Source organism: Nothobranchius furzeri, chromosome 2 (assembly GCF_043380555.1).
Source record: "Nothobranchius furzeri strain GRZ-AD chromosome 2, NfurGRZ-RIMD1, whole genome shotgun sequence".
NCBI classification, from domain to species: Eukaryota; Metazoa; Chordata; class Actinopteri; order Cyprinodontiformes; family Nothobranchiidae; genus Nothobranchius; species Nothobranchius furzeri.
The window spans coordinates 52,787,803-52,802,567 of record NC_091742.1 but is presented as its reverse complement, the minus strand read 5'-3'; the positions used below and the strand labels follow the sequence as shown (position 1 = coordinate 52,802,567).

At 36.4% G+C, this 14,765-nt stretch overlaps 1 long non-coding RNA gene across 1 annotated transcript; it reads left to right on the top strand.

The window, feature by feature from the left end:
* The first annotated feature begins 10,076 nt into the window (after positions 1-10,076).
* On the top strand, positions 10,077-13,743 carry LOC129165215 (uncharacterized). Its single transcript, XR_008564611.2, has 3 exons — positions 10,077-10,233; positions 13,285-13,418; positions 13,639-13,743. It is a non-coding gene; the product is annotated as an uncharacterized lncRNA (long non-coding RNA).
* The last annotated feature ends 1,022 nt before the right edge of the window (positions 13,744-14,765 follow it).

The window sequence follows — 14,765 nt, the reverse complement described above, 5'->3', positions numbered from 1 at the left end:
TATTTTTGAAGAAGTATTCATCTATTTGTTTATTTATTAGCAGAAGGAGAAAACTAAGAGCATCACATTTTTATGTTTAATAAAAAGCAGAGGAGCTTTAGGAGCTGTTTTGATTCTGACTGATGCACCAGACAAGAGATCTGCTTAGATAAAATTCCTGCTTTTAACCAGTAACACACACACACACACACAACCTCTGAATTACATCCAAACACTCACATTTCTCACCAAAATCTAAATTTCAGTGAGTTTTTATTTCATTTTCATTTTGAACACGTTTAAAACGTTTCTTTGTAAAATGACAGAAACATTCAGATATTTAGATTTACTTTATGTAAAAAAGTGTTACATTTTGATTGTTTTTATTACTATGGCCCAATTAAAACTGATCATTTTATGCTTTATGTAATACCTTTTCTAAGATTACCCATAATTTATAAATATAACAATGTTAATAATTTTTTAAAGGCATGTCAATAAAGTTTATTTCATGCTTTAAGCATCCAGGAAGTAAAATTTAATAAAAATAAATACTTTAGCACTTTTAAAATTTTGGTAGGCAGTACAAGTTATTAAAAACTAATAATATTTAAATAATATTTAATATGATGGTGCTATGTAACAGTTAAACTTTCTCATTTATGTATTTATTTAGTTTATTGACTAACAGGATTAATGCTCAAATACTGTTATAGCAGAACTAAAAGGATATGTGAATATTCTGCTTTTGCTTTGTCAAACATCTCATCACTAATCAAACATTCATTAATGATATGATGATTTCTTCTGAAAAATTTAATCCTGCACCCCCAAACCTGGGCTAAAAAGTAAAATAAATAGATACATAAATTGGGGGTGGGGGGGTGGGGGGGGGGGGGGGTTAGCAGCAATTTGCATAAAATGTTAGCAAACATTTTGGAAAACCTGCAGGAATGTCCTGATTTATTTCATCTAATTGTGGAGACATGATGTAAGGTTTGTTTATTTCTGAAATATAAGACGTTAAGAAAATGAATTTTCACAAATTAAAAATTAAAACAACAAAAAAGTCATTTCACATTTTTTGACACTAACATTACTACAATTTCTAATTTTGTAATGACACAATAAAGATGTTTAATGAACTTTTACAACAATTAACACTTAAAAAGTCTAAAAACACTAATTAAACCAAAGAATCACGACTTTTCTATAAAATAAGTCCACCAGATGAACAATATTTTCATAGTTTAGAATTGATTAAAAATATTTAAAATATATTGTTTTATACATATCCTTTATATATTTAAATATAAAGGATATATATCTTATATATATGTACACACACACACACACACACACACACACACACACACACACACACACACACACACATATATATATATATATATATATATATATATATATATACATGTATGTATGTATGTATATATATATATATATATATATATATATATATATATATATATATATATATATATATATATATATATATACGGACGAGCAGGTTCTGGTCCCTGGAGATTCTCAACATCATCCCTCCTTTTTCTAGAACCAACAACTGTGGCGACGTGGGCTGCCGGGGTCAAAGCTGTGTCCCAGAATGCAATAGTGCACAAGGTCAGACATGTGAGGTCAGGTCTGAACAGAACCACTCAACCAGAAGTTCCTCTACATGGAGTTATGGACAGATCCCTGCAGCTTTTATCCTATCAGAGATGCTAAATCTTCAGCCTGTTATGTGATTTTAAATGGCCTCTGTGTGAAAACACACCTGCTGTCATCTAACCTTATTCAATCTGTTCTCAGAAATAAAAAAAAAACCACTCCCAGTCTGGATTACAGCCATTGAAACTGACACATAGTTTTCATGCTTAATCCCCTTTAGTCTTCAGCTCGCTGCACCGAGTCCGATTCCCTGGAACAAACCCAGCCAAGAGCTGCTTTGTTTTTTTACAAATACTTTTAACACAAGAGCTTGTTAGGAACTAAATGGACTTGGCTGTTCTAAATTCGGCCTGTTTAGGGTTTAATCTGTCAGAACACAAACTGCGGTGGTTAGAATAAACTCCTGAAGCCTGTTGGTTTAACCCTTGAGCAGCAAATTAACCCCCGTTAGAGTCGACCTGTCAGCTCAACACAAAGGGCTTTGTCAGTTGTTTCGGGGGATAAATTTAGACGTTTCACCACGTGGTGCCTATCTCCAGCGGTCAACGGGCAATCAGGCGGGGGGCACCCTGGACAGAGAGCCAGTCCATCGCAGGGCAACACTGAGACACACAGGACAAACTATCATGCACACACACACACTCACACACACGCTAAAGGACAATTTAGACAGACCAGTTAACCTTCCGTTGTCGGACAGTCTTGTGAAGAGAATGCTCAGGGTTGTCCATAACTTACTTACTTACTTAATTACTTTTACTTACTTACTTACTTACTTATACTTAATCACTTACTTACTTACTTACTTACTTATAATTACTCACTTACTTACTTAATTACTTTTACTTACTTACTTATACTTACTCACTTACTTACTTAATTACTTTTACTTACTTCCTTACTTATACTTACTCACTTACTTACTTAATTACTTTTACTTACTTACTTACTTACTTATACTTAATCACTTACTTACTTACTTACTGATACTTACTTACTTAATTACTTTTACTTACTTACTTACTTACTTATACTTAATCACTTACTTACTTACTTACTGACATACTTACTCACCTGCTTATTTACTTACTTACTTAATTACTTAAACTTACTTACCTACTTAGACTCGCTCACTCACTCACTCACTTAATTACTTATACTTACTCACCTACTTATTTACTTTTGTACTTACTTACTTAATTACTTATACTTACTTACTTACTTTCTTATACTTACTCACTCACTTACTTAATTACTCACACTTACTCACCTAATTATTTAGTTACTTACCTAAAGCTTATTCTTACTTACTTATACTTACTCACTCACTTACTTACTTACTTAATTACTTATACTTACTCACCTACTTACTTATACTTACTCAATTCAGTTCAGTTCAATTCAAAAGTACTTTATTAATCACAGAAGGAAATTGTGGGAGGAAGCCGGAGTACCCGGAGAGAACCCACGTATGCACAGGGAGAACATGCAAACTCCATGCAGAAATATCCCAGGCCGGGAATCGAACCCAGGACCTTCTTGCTGCAAGGCAACAGCTCTGACCACTGCGCCACATGTCACACATTAATACCAGGACATTAACACACTTTTCAACATATTCACATCACATATTAAGTGAAACAAGCTTTTCCTAAGTTTCAGAGAATAAAGTGTGATGTCCAAAACGTGTAAACAACAAACCCTTAAAAGTGGAAACACTTGTTCTATTCAGCGGTTCCAGCCAAAGCTCGAGCTTGTGCTAAATTACCATCCTTTGGGAAATCAAACCAGATTTTTCAGTGGAATAATTTTAGCGTCATAAGAACCATCCTTTTCCGAGATAAACCAATTATTATTTGTTTAACCTGCAAAACTACATCAGTACCACCAGAAGTCACCCAGGCAAGCATCTCTTCGAGCAGTCGTGTGTATTCTGAGGGGGCCTACCACGCTCGGATACATCAGAAGTCCATTCTCTCGCTTTGCCGACCGGATCTCCAGAGAACTTCCACCACACTGGTAATGTTGGCTCTTCACAATGGTGTTGGGAGGTTTATTATTAATTTGATAACTTGTTTAACCTCATTAAACATTCAGCCAGATATATTTTATAAACCCAGACATCACATCTGTTCTGAGTCACTTAATCAGGCTCTCAACATCTAAGATCATGTTTCATCAGAGTTTATTCATTGTCTCAGTTGATATTTCCTTAATCACCATTTATAATCATCTGTCCTGTACCATCATTAATAGTAGAAATATAATAATAAATTGATTTTTACAAACTACATTTTGCTTCTGTGTCAGATTATTATAAAGTGTTGGTTCCCTGGCAAAACCAAAGTACCTATTTATGTCATCAATTGAATATTAAAGGTTCAATAATATTAATAATCCATATTTTATGAAATATTACATTTTATTGAATATCTTAATATTTTAACATGTGCTAAAATGATCCTACTTGGTTGATGAAAGGCCACCCAGCCGCCCACTTGGAATTTCAGACTGGTGGGCCCATCTATTGGGACCGATTGAGCTGACTGGTGCTGCAGTCTGGTTCCGGCACGTTTCCTGCATCACGAACACAGCTGATTTTAATGTAGTGATGAATCTCTCCTGTAGACACTAAGGAAAGCTGGGGAGACATTTCAGCTGTTAGATTAATGTGTTAAAAAGACGAATGAACAGCAAGGAGATAAGTTTTGCTTTTGGTTCTACAAACGGACACTAGGGGGTGCTAAAAGTAAGCCCAAACTGCCCTATGCCCCTTTAATAAGCTTTGGAAAACAGACAAATATACTTTATTCATGAAAATGTATGTTTGTTGTTGCAAAAATCCTAAACAATGAAAAGTATTGTCCAGATTGTTCTACAGAAAGATTCTCTGTAGTGTCTGTCTTCTCTCCTGTCCTTCCACCAGGGGTCCTGCTTTGGTGATGTGGATGAAGGGTGTCAGAGAAAACGTCGCCAGACTATTTGTGTTTTGTTAGTTAAATTTTTAAGCGAGCCGTTTGGTGGATGGGTTATGGCCCGATCAGTATGAACAGGGCATTCACAATGACTGGGTGAGGTTTTCCCAGGACTGTAAGTTCCAGAGTCGACAGAGCATTAATATTTTTTGGTTGCCATCGGAACGTGAAGAGCATTTTGTGCAAAATGTTCAAAAATGCTCAAGGAAAACATCTTCTACCCCAACCTTAAGATGTGCATAAACAGGAAGTATGTTTCATCCGTCTGGGAGGTTTACGGAACATTGGATCGATGGAGAATATTTAGCAGCCCTGACGTGGGAGATGAAGTCAGAAGAAGCTCTGGATAAGTGCCTAAACACTGAGCTGCTACACTCAGTCTGGGAGTGGATGGAGATGGAGATGGATCCCTCAGCAGTGCAAAGCAAACACAAAAACTCCAATTGCAAGAGAAAGGAGCCTTTCAGGTTTCCCCCACCACCCTCCCACCCACACACACACACACACACACACACACACACACACACACACACACACACACACACACACACACACACACACACACACACACACACACACACACACACACACACACACACACACACACACACACACACACACTTTCTCTCTCTCTCTCTCCCCTCCTCCCTTTGAGGTCAAAGCACTTCTCTCAAATTAGCTTCCACACAGATGACAAATATTTCAATAAATCATGTCCCTGGAGGACAGCTGGGAGTGTCCAGACTCTTAGAGTCCTCCATCAGGCTGAAGCTAAGGGAGATAAAACTTTCAACTCATATTGACAATAATTGGTCACCTTTTGGCTTATTTACACAGAACAGTATGAAAATAGCTGCTGAATGCCTTTTTGTGCGGCTCTTGTGGGCTAAACTAATCTGAAGTGATTCTATGTTAGATGAAGGAGACCTGGCTTCATCTCTGCCTTTATGACATTTTGCTTCCTTCGATTCTCATCTCAAGCTGAAATTCAAAGGAACAGGTTCATAACTAAAAGGAGATCTTGATGGATCAGGGGCCACAGAGGAGGGGGTGCCTATTGAGTACCACTGTTCTACAGTAGAAGTTCCAAAGATCAGACATAAAAGTCGAGGACAGCATTCCTTCCAGGCTTTTGCACCACAATTTTCGAATGAACGTCCTTCATCTGTACGTAGTACTGACAGTCTGGTCACCTCTAAAGGGATACTTTGCAACTATTTCATATTTTAAATCATTTTCTTGATCCAGTGTGTGCTAAAATCACCCTTGACAGGGTTAATGAAAGGCCACCCAGCCCCTATCGCCCCCTGTGGTCAGAATCTGGCACTTGCAACATCAAAGTTGCTGAACTGGTCTGTTGAGCTGACCTATCTGACACTGCAGTCTGCTTCCAGCACGTTTCCTGCATGTTTTAGATCATGAACACAGCTGATTTGTTTATTTAGTGATGAATCACTCCTGTAGACACTAATGAAGGCTGGGAGATGTTTCAGCTGTTAGATGAAGGTGTTTAGTCATTTATTTCATCTGTAAAATAAAATTTTTAATTATCTTTCTGTTGTTTCGTGAGGTTTATGCAGCTTTGATTTACGATCATTTATAAATGATCAATTATATAAATTTATCATTTATAAATTATGAACAGTTTTAACAGACTTTATGATTTGTTTTGTTGTTCTTTGCAAAGCTCTTTGTGGTCTTTCTTTCTGTGATAAGTGCTTAATAAATAATCTTTACTTACTTACGTACTCTCTTATGTATTTACTTACTCACTTACTTAATTACTTATTCATTACTTATACTTACGTATACTTATGTTTATGTTTATCTATTTGGCAGACGCGTTTATCCAAAGCGACTTACAATTTATAACCTACAGGGCATGTTGTGATCTGTGGGGGAAACCGGAGTACCCGGAGGAAACCCACGCATGCATGGGGAGAAGCTGCAACCTTCGTGCTGTGAGGCAACAGTGCTAACCACTGCGCCACCATGCAGCCCATCAAAGTCTACTTACTTACTTACTCACTTATGTATTTACTTACTCACTTACTTAATTACTTATTCATTACTTATACTTACTTACTTAATTACTTATACTTACTTACTTATACTTACTTACTCACTTAATTACTTACTCACATACTTATTAATTACTTATACTTAATTACTTATACTTACTTACTTATACTTACTCACTTACTTACTTACTCACTTACTTACTTACTTACTTACTTACTTACTCACTTAATTACTCACTCACTTATTCATTACTTATACTTACTTACTTACTTATGTATTTACTTACTCACTTACTTACTTAATTAATTACTTATTCATCACTTATACTTACTTATACTTACTTACTTAATTACTTATACTTACTTACTTACTTATAATTACTTACTCACTTAATTACTTACTCATGTACTTATTAATTACTTATACTTACTTAATTACTTATACTTACTTACTTACTAAATTACTTGTACTTACTCACTTACTCACTTACTTAATCACTCACTCACTCACTCACTCACTCACTCACTCACTCACTCACTCACTCACTCACTCACTCACTCACTCACTCACTCACTCACTCACTCACTCACTCACTTACTTACTTACTTATGTATTTACTTACTCACTTACTTATTCATTACTTATACTTACTTACTTACTTACTTACTTATGTATTTACTTACTCACTTACTTACTTACTTACTTACTTAATTAATTACTTACTCATTACTTATACTTACTTATACGCACTCATACTTACTTACTCACTTAATTACTTACTCACATACTTATTAATTACTTATACTTACTTAATTACTTATACTTAATTACTTACTTATACTTACTCACTTACTAACTTACTTACTCACTCACTTACTTACTTACTTACTTATATATTTACTTACTCACTTACTTATTCATTACTTATACTTACTTACTTACTTACTTATGTATTTACTTACTCACTTACTTACTTACTTAATTACTTATTCATTACTTATACTTACTTATACGTACTTATACTTACTTACTCACTTAATTACTCACTCACGTACGTATTAATTACTTATACTTACTTAATTACTTATACTTACTTAATTACTTACTTATACTTACTCACTTACTTATTTACTTACTTACTTACTTAGTTACTCACTTACTTATTCATTACTTATACTTACTTACTTATTTACTTATGTATTTACTTACTTACTTACTTACTTACTTACTTACTTATACTTACTCACTCACTTACTTACTTACGAACTTACTTATACTTACTCACTTACTTACTTACTTACTTACTTGCTTACCTACTTACTTACTTATACTTAATCACTTACTTACTTACCTAACTACTTACTCACTCACTTACTTACTTACTTACTTACTTACTTACTTACTTACTTACTTACTTACTTACTTATAATTACTCACTCACTTACTTACTTACGTACTTAATTATACTTACTCACTTACTTACTTACTTACTTGCTTACCTACTTACTTATACTTAATCACTTACTTACTTACCTAACTACTTACTCACTCACTTACTTACTTACTTACTTACCTATACTTACTCACTCACTTACTTTCTTACTTACTTACTTACTTACGTACTTACGTACTTACGTACTTACTTACTTATACTTACTTACTTACTTACTTATACTTACTTACTTGCCTAATTGCTTATGCTTACTCACTTACTTACTTACTTACTTACTTAATTACTTACACTTACTGTTTTACTTACTTACTTAATTACTTACTTAATTACTTATACTCACATACTTACTTACTTATGTACCTACTTTTGTACGTTTTTACTTACTTAATTACTCACTTATGTACTTACTTGCATACTTTCTCACCTACTTAGGTATGTACTTATGCACTTACACACTTATGTATTTACTTATGTACTTACTCAGGTTCTTACTTGCTTACATACTTATGTACTTACTTACCTACTTGTGTACTTACATACTTACCTAATTATGTACTTACCTTTATACTTACATACCTACTTATTTACATACTGAGAGTTTCATTAAATTTTTGAGTCAAAATACAGAAAAAATACTTTTAGAAATCAGAAAAGCTCAACGATAGGTGAATGAGATTATCAAGATTTTAAAATGATACTTTAGTGAACATTTTCTTCCAAAACTAATAGAAGAAAGGGCGGAAATGTGCAGGAAAATCTGTTTTAAAGATGGAACTAGATTTAAATATTAAATTATTATTATTATTGAAATATTGATACGTGTGTGTGTTTTTGTTTCATGGGTAAGAAGTATTATAAAAATGATCAAAAATCAACACTAATATCTACATACTTAATATTGAGAAACATTTTCTTCCTGCAGCCTTCTGCTCAAACATAAATTTAGAGGCAACAAAAAGCAACAGGAAATAGTTCATTCTGTTGCCTGTAGGCACACACACACACACACACACACACACACACACACACACACACACACACACACACACACACACGCACGCACGCGTGCACACACACATACACACACACCAACTAACCCAGTTCTGTTTTCTCTCTCCATGTCACGCAAGTCATTGCTGAGTATTGAACCCACAACCACCACTGTGCATATTATTTTTTCACTAAAAGCCTTTTTCTTGACCTTGTTTTAGGCCAGCTATGCAACAACACAGTCATTTCAAGTTTGAACTCCTTTCTTTATTTCATCTGAAACATGCTTTATTTTATGAATAAAAACTTGGTTCAGTGTTTTCTCAGGTAAAGGACCTCAGTCAGATTTCATAATTAGAGGTCCTGGTATTTCCTAGTTTAGATTCTAATTCTGTGAAACATGAGACATATTTTACTGAATCTAATGAAGACCAGGCTCTGATATTTATATAAAAACTGCTCCAACATTTGCTGACAAATCATACAGCCGCAGTAAATAAACTCAGTGAGAAGAAGCAGATCTGACGTCTGACGCTGCAGGTTATTGAGCAGCTCTGGTCGGTTTCATTACTGAAGATCATCATCAGTAGTTTTGTTTAAAAATAAAGAAAAAAAATGCATTTCAAAAGGGGGGAATTTTAAATAAACAAATACATAGAAAGAAAGAAAGAAAGAAAGAAAATGAAAAAAATGGATTATCTCCTTTTTCCCCTTTACTTCAGTATATGAAACTGGTGGATGCAGCAAATAGTAACTTTAGGGGAAAAACACACTCGTGTTTTAACAAAATCTAAATGATAAATAGTTTGAAATGAATAAAACGTCTATTTGTTTGTCATATTCCCACTGTTCTCTGAGTTGGTCTATAAATGTTCACTTAGTTAAAAACGCCTCCGTTTCTTCTCTTTTGTTTTACCTAAAAACGTTGTAAAGTTTTGTTGATTGTTTGTGCTCTTACAGCTGTGACTCATTATTGTGATTGCATAAATAAAAAGGGGGGTGGTGATGCCGCAACCATCCTCTGCTATCCCACTGAATGCTGTCTACATGGTGTTTGTCCGTTCCTCCGTTCAAGTAACGGTTGGTTCCCCTGTCTGCAATGGCTGCGTCAACAAACGTTAAGAGGTAAATAAACTACTTTCCAAAACACATAAATGTTTGAATTTAATTTAATTAATAAAATATTCTTGGATAAAGCTTTTGATTTACCATAAAATTAGGGAACATTTATGGTCCTGCAGCTTGTTGGGATTAAAACATGAATAACCGGATTTTCTAAAAACTGCACGAGTCAATGAAATGCAGATAAGGCATTAAGGTGTAGCTGTTAGTTCGTATAAGTAAATAATGATGTTTTTAGTGTTACACTAACAGCATGGGGTGTATTACTGCTAATAGCCAGAAGGGGGTGTCAGAGGACCAACACGCAACTGGGAAATATCTAGAAAACATGAAAAGTTGCCTCTTCCCTCTATTTCTTCACGAAACATAAAAAAATATTTATCTTTTGAATAGTACACGGTTTTAGAAAATCCTTGATTACAGGTTCTGTTAAATGAGACAGAGCTACTTTCATTTTACCAATACCTTTTCTTATCTACAGAAGTTTAAGTATTCTAAGTTTGCTGAAAATCTGGACAAAATAACAAAACTGGAGCGGATCGATTCCGTGTTGTTTGTGTAATAGCATGCGTTGGCCACAGGAGGGCAGTGTTACACATCTTTTGATCTATTTCCATTTTCGAGGAGTTTTTTTAAAATGTATTTTTATCCCAACAATAACAAAAACACGAGTCTTTTATAATAGTTGTGATGCAGAAAGGCCCATTTCTCTCAGTAAAATGTAATATTACTGGTTTAAATTTGGTTTGAGCAGCAAAACCATCAACATCATTATTTCCCTTTCTTCTAAAATGTGTGCCAAAATGTTAAAAATAAAAATATATGACATAATAATGAATGCCATTTTAAAGAATGACACTTATTCAGTAAATGTTCAGTATCAGAACACAATGACATGTAGAAGAAATGTGTGTTTTTTTTACGTGTCGCATAGTAATTTTGTTACGATTTATCAACATGCATTTCACTTTTAGTGCACACTATTATATTTAGAGCCTTCTTCACACCTGCGTGTTTATTTCTTTGCTCAGATTGTGAGGGTGTAAAACCATTGAGGAGCAGATCGGCTCATTAGAAGATCATTCAGGAGCAGAAATGCATCAAAGACCATGAGAGTCACCACAGACTCGAATCACAATTTGTCACTTCAGATTATAAAGTCTCTGTGTGAAACATCTTCATCTGACCTCATTAAACTAATAAAGGGACTATATTTTTATAAATACCCAATAAGCTTTGCTTTAACTCTCTTTAAGGTATTTTACAAGGACAGTTTAGACCTTTTAACCCTCCCACTGTCCTCATGGGGGACCCCGCCAGGAAAGTTGAACATTGAGCAGGATTGATGGTTTATTCCTTGAGGTCCACATGGCAGGAGTGAGGTGGTGCTCTCTGTTAAAGTAGAGTTCAGGGAAATAGTTTTAAACACGTACTTCTCACCTGCCCTTAGAGAGGACCTCGGACCAGAAAAACTGACTATCACTGAGCAGATAAGCTAAAGGCTAGTTTCAACAACTCTAATGTCGGACTATTAAAAACATTTCTTCTTCTGTGTTACGATAGTTGTATTTATAAAATTAAGTTAAAGTTGTTTTTTTTTTCCCAAATTGTAAAAGCTGTGGCCCTTCTGGCCTCCAGCCTGCAACTCCTCCACAAGAATATCAAAATAAACGTCTAATAAGTGCCTTTCAGAGTCAGAGGACTCCAAAGCGCTTTACACTACAGTGTTTCATTCATCCATACACACACACACACACACACACACACACACACACACACACACACACACACACACACACACACACACACACACACACACACACACACACACACACACACACACACACACACACACACACACACACACACACACACACACACACACGAAGAGTTACACTGTAGCTACATCTGCCCCGGGGTGCACTAACAGAGGCTGCACAGGGGCCACCGGTCTTTCAGAAGGACCCAGTCCACTTTGAAACAGATTCTGTTTGAACAAGATTGATCAGCTAACAGCTAGTAGCAGCAGCATCAATACCTGCTATCCTCAAACACTTTTTAACATTAATATTTATTTTAAACACAGATTTATAATTATTTACAACACTTGTAGTTGTGCATAAGGCAATTATTAAAAAAACAAAACAATTATGTCATTCCCACCCAAACTACCCCAGGTGTTCATGGAAGTGCTACAGCTAGCTGCTACTGTCATTGGCTGTTTATTTAAATAACCCTTATTATAAAGCTAACGGTGATGTGAGGGGATCGCATAGTGTTTAGTTGAGTTGCTGTTAAAATATAGCAAAAAGAAGACTGACTCCCAGACTTGCTGTTAGCCTGTCAATCCCATTAAATTAAACTCCTTTTCTCCAAGCTGAGGTTGTTCAAAGAGCAATCTGCAACACGGTCTGAATCTTCTCTGTTAGATGAAGGGAGATGTCACCATGCAGCATGATATTTTTCAATCCAGCATGTCAGAAATGAGATTCTTTTCAAAGTTTACCACCTTCACAGAGAACAAGTCACTGTTGAGTCCAGCGCTGACCGTGAGCCAGGTTCTCCCAGCAGCAGAGTGGCAGGATCAAGTGTTCAGACAGCATCAGCAGCCCGAGCTGTCATTGACACAGACAAACAGAGCACTTTGGACAGGGAGTCTCTGTGGAATTCAAACGCTGTCCTGCGTAGAAAATGAGGCAAAGTCGAGCCGGTGGAGATTACTGGTGGCCGTCTGGAGACGAGGAGAGTTCACGCGTGGGTTTGTGCAATTGTGGATGATGCACAGCCTAATTCATTACTGAGAGATGGAGAGCTCCTTCACATGCATCCAGCGTGCCTTTCCTCCACACAGACTATCAGACCAAAGTGGCTCTTCAGAGGGAATCAGATGGGGAATGTCGGCAGGCACGAGGAGAGCACGGAGAAAATAATCTCTTCTGAGAACGCACTTCCATCATATAGCAAATGACTCAGCTTTCATTTCGACCAGATGTTTATGCAGCTAGCTAACACACACTTAAATCTAATACTTCACACAGAATCTGTTTCCTGCAGGATGCAGTGCACCAGGCCGGTGATTGATGTGAATCTAAGGGTGACCCCTGACCCCGACAACCCTCAGGGAGGCTGCAGCTGGACGGCTCACCTCCTGCAGGAGTAAAACTTAACGACTCTCAGAAATCTGAAATGTTTGTACTCCGCCTGCGCCACCGCACCTGAGACCCTGCATTCAGTTCAAGTTATTTTGATGAATAATGATGGCTCATTTCTTGCTCAGAGCTCTGATATAAAGTCTAGTTTGTGTTCATTTGTTCTCTCTGGACCTTTAGTGCACAAAATGTGGTAAACAACACATTTGTTTTGATTTCACTGTTTTCTGTACAAGTTTATTGTTTATGTGACTTGCAGAACGCCGCCGCCGCTGGATGGTGCAACGCAACGTCAAACACATCAGCAGAAGAATCCAAGAGGTGTTCATACTTGGTGTCTAAATGAAAACGAAGCCCAGATGCGAATAAAAGAAACGGGTCAGCATATCGCTCGTTTCGGCTGTGAGTGATGTCACTGATCAGCGCCAAAAGGCGTCCATGGACATTATTATTAACATTAAAAGTTTGATTCTGTCAAAGTGTGCCGTAATTTAATTCCATGCAGAGGGTCAGGAGAGCGGCTGTGCAACATAAGATGTTGCATTCAATGACCAGGAGAAACGTTGTTTTTTATGGCGCTATGTGAGGAGACCACAAAGTGATGGGGGGGGGGGGGGGGGGATTCCACCAGTTTTCAGCGGTAGAAGTTTAAAAATGCTTTTTTAAAGCAGCATCAAAGCTGCTTACTTTCTTTTCCTTCCATGCTGCTTCTCCAGTTAAACCTCTCATTTAAAAAAATGCCAGCTGTTTGGTGACGCCTGATGATGTCATTTCTCTTTGGTTTACAACCAATCAGCAGAAGTTAACTACACATCCCATACAGTGACTCTATTGGGCCGTTTCCAAGAACATACACCTGTTCAGGTTCTCTGTGCATCCCTGAAATGTCCCAGAAAGCGGCCCTTTAAAGTGACAATGTGTAGATTTTACTAATAATCTATGGAAATATCCATTGAAATGTTGTTAAAAATGAATAAAATTATGTCCAGTTGTTGAAAAATATTGGCTGATTTGTAACATATAACCATAAAATTTGTGGGTCTAGCGTCTTTGGGGGACACCATATTAGACGCCGGCTCGGGGTCCTGCTAGATGATTGGCTGGATGTATGACTTACAGAAGTTACGTAACCATGTTGAAAATCATACAGAAAGTATGTGTGACGGAACAGAATCGAAAAAGAGATGCACTATATTTGGCCGAGCATTATTGCCGTAGTTTGATGCCGTCATCAGCAGGCGCAGGACCCCGAGCAGATCCAGTAACTACAGCGCCAGAAAACTAGTATCAGTATTGCATTTTCTTGACGGAATTACCTGAAGGACCATCAAAGTCTGATGAGTCACGCTGAGATTGCGTGCTTTCTGCCCCACAGGTAACAACGTT